Source organism: Ipomoea triloba, chromosome 10 (assembly GCF_003576645.1).
Source record: "Ipomoea triloba cultivar NCNSP0323 chromosome 10, ASM357664v1".
Taxonomy (NCBI): domain Eukaryota; kingdom Viridiplantae; phylum Streptophyta; class Magnoliopsida; order Solanales; family Convolvulaceae; genus Ipomoea; species Ipomoea triloba.
In genome coordinates, this window is record NC_044925.1 from 17,660,640 (window position 1) to 17,664,424 (window position 3,785).

Sequence of the window (3,785 nt, forward strand, 5' to 3'; positions counted from 1 at the left end):
AATTGGGTCCATCAGTACTCTTAAGAGATTGGATTGGATCGGATCGGGAAAGAGGCCTTGCCACTTGAAGAGTCGGACCTGATAAGATGTTAAGCGCACGTTGGTCGGCATACCGAGGTACATTCCCTATCAAATACGTTCGGCAACAGAATATTTACAAAAGAAATTTTGTGAAAAAAAATAATGGCATAGACACTTTTTTAGTGAGTTGTAATTTTTTTTTGGTGAGTTGATATCTTCTTTTCAATGGTGAAGTGTTATTTTTCTACAAATAAGTAAAGTAATGGACACATATGAGATATTTACAAGAGAGTTTTTTTTTTAAAAAAAATTATGTAATTGAATATGTTTATGCTTTTTCAGTTACATTGTAAAAGAATCCAACACCTCTAAGACAGAATTGTTTTTCTTGACTTTAAGGAATCTAATTCTTAATTTAGGGTCCGTTTAGAAAGCAGGAAAATGACTTCTGGAAAATGAGTCATTTTCTAGAAAATAGTTTCATTTTCAGTGTTTAGATGTATTCTGGAAATTTTCTTTGTGTGTTTGGTTCATTTTTTAAAAAATTGATAGAATTTTAATATTAAACATTGTAATTATTTTATTTAAAATATAAAAAATTATAATAATATTATTTATTAAAAATAGAATTAAAAATTCAAAAATTTATAATTAAAAAAAAATACCTAAAACAACATGTTTCCGGCGGAAACCTGTATGGTTTCTGCCATAGACCAGTACACACGTACTGGTCTATGACGTACGTTTGTACTGGTCTATGGCGGAAGCCATACGGGTTTCCACCGGAAACCTGTACTGTGTCTGCCGGTTTTCGACGATTTCCGTCGGTTCCAGCGGATTCCCACCTCTTGGTCCACTTTCGGTCATGAGTGATATAGGATATGGGTTGGTTTGGGTCGAGAACATGCGGAATGGTTATTTTGGCAATTCTGAAAAATTACTTATTGAAAAAAATTCCGTAAGTCATTTTCTAAAAAAATGAATTGATTTTCCTTGGTCAACGGAAAACATTATCTGTTGACCGCATTTTCGAGACGTTGCTAAACACCGAAAACTCAAAAAACATTCTACGGGTTACCAAACACACCCTTATCCGAACATTCCAAGTCAATGATTTTACCAAACATTCAAATAACTTTTTCACCATTTAAATTGAAGTTGGAGCTTGGTGCATGACTACTATTACCAATCGCGCATAGAATACATAACCTAACAATCTAACATTGACAATCATAAATAGGGTAGACGCAAGACTTTGACTTCAACGAAACACTCTTAGCTCTCAGTAGAATATATACATCTCTCTCTATGAGCGTTTTTCACTCCACTGCATATCTACACCGCACTATTGCTCTTAATTTACGTATCATGATGAAGCTAAGTTTTTCATTATTTCCTCTGGCTTTATTATTATACTCTGTAACGGTTTGCTCAGCTCTGAACATTACTGCTGATGCGTCTTCTCTTCTTGCCTTGAAATCTAGTATTGACATACACACTCGTCCCATCATTATGGCCAACTGGTCTAATGCTTCCTCAGTGTGCGACTGGGTTGGAGTCACATGTGGCCATCGTCATCGCCGAGTGACTGCCCTAGACATTTCTCAAATGGGACTTTCTGGAACCATTCCTTCCCAGTTTGGAAATCTCTCATTTCTCGTCTCTCTCAATGCAAGTGGCAATAATTTTGTGGGGGTTTTGCCTAATGAATTACATCATTTGCGTAGATTGAGAGTTTTTGATTTTAGTGCCAACTATCTTTCCGGAGAAGTCCCTTCATGGTTTGGGTTCCTATCCAACCTTCAAATATTGAATCTTGGTCATAATGGATATACAGGTCCTATCCCTCTTTCCTTTCTAAACTTGTCAAATCTTGAAAGCTTGAACTTCGAATCCAATCTTATTGAAGGCCAAATTCCCAAGGATATTGGCAAGCTACATTTACTCAAGAAGCTAGTTTTGGATTTAAATAAATTATCTGGCGCTATCCCATCCACAATCTCCAACATTTCCACCTTGGAATATTTGAGTTTACCAGGTAATCTTCATTTAAGTGGGGAAATAGTACCAAAGAGTTTATCTAGGTGTTCCAAACTAAGATATTTGGATTTGAAAGAGAACAATTTTGAGGGAACCATACCACCAGAAGTTGGCAACATAACAAGGCTTGTGATCCTTTTCATTGGCAGTAACAACAACCTTAGAGGTACGAAGTAATACATCATTAATTTGCTCATTTAATTAACTTTCAATAGTTATACCATGAACCCGGATCCACCTTACATGGTGAACCCGTCACAATTTACATACTGAATGTTCACAATTAAAATTATGAACATTCAATAGGTAAATTATGAACATTTAGTTGTAAATATTCAGTATGTAAATTGTGTATTTTACACCCAAGTAACAGAATAATTTACCGTTTACTTTCAAAACGGCACCCCTTTGGGGTTACTTCTCCATTTTGCCAATAATGTTTCTGTTCAGTTCTAATTAGTCATAATTTTTGTAGGCAAAATTCCGAAAGAAATTGGCAATCTCCATAACTTGGAAAGATTTGATATTAGCTCCGACAACATAATGGGCTCGATACCACCGCAAATATGTAATATTTCTTCAATGCGGGCTTTGGGTTTGGGAAGCAACAACATATTAGGTAATGATACAATATAAACGTCTTATTCTTTGATTTGATTATTGGAGTAGGACTATTACCATGAATCGTTATCTACCTTTTAAGGTGAACACTAATATAAGGTACATTTTTAAAATACTAAAATTATATTTTTAATAAATGAAATGTTCAATTTTTAAAGATACATTATTTGAATATTGAATGTTTATTACTTGATATACTATCAAATAATGAAATTTTAGTGCACAACTAATATATATATATATATATATATATATATATATATATATATATATATCTATATATATATATATATATATATATATATATATAGATATATATATATATATAGATATATATATATATATAGATATATATATATATATAGATATATATATATATATAGATATATATATATATATAGATATATATATATATATAGATATATATATATATATAGATATATATATATATATAGATATATATATATATATAGATATATATATATATATAGATATATATATATATATAGATATATATATATATATAGATATATATATATATATAGATATATATATATATATAGATATATATATATATATAGATATATATATATATATAGATATATATATATATATAGATATATATATATATATAGATATATATATATATATAGATATATATATATATATAGATATATATATATATATAGATATATATATATATATAGATATATATATATATATAGATATATATATATATATAGATATATATATATATATAGATATATATATATATATAGATATATATATATATATAGATATATATATATATATAGATATATATATATATATAGATATATATATATATATAGATATATATATATATATAGATATATATATATATATAGATATATATATATATATAGATATATATATATATATAGATATATATATATATATAGATATATATATATATATAGATATATATATATATATAGATATATATATATATATAGATATATATATATATATAGATATATATATATATATATATATATATATATATATATATATATATATCTATATATATATATATATATCTATATATATATATATATCACTAT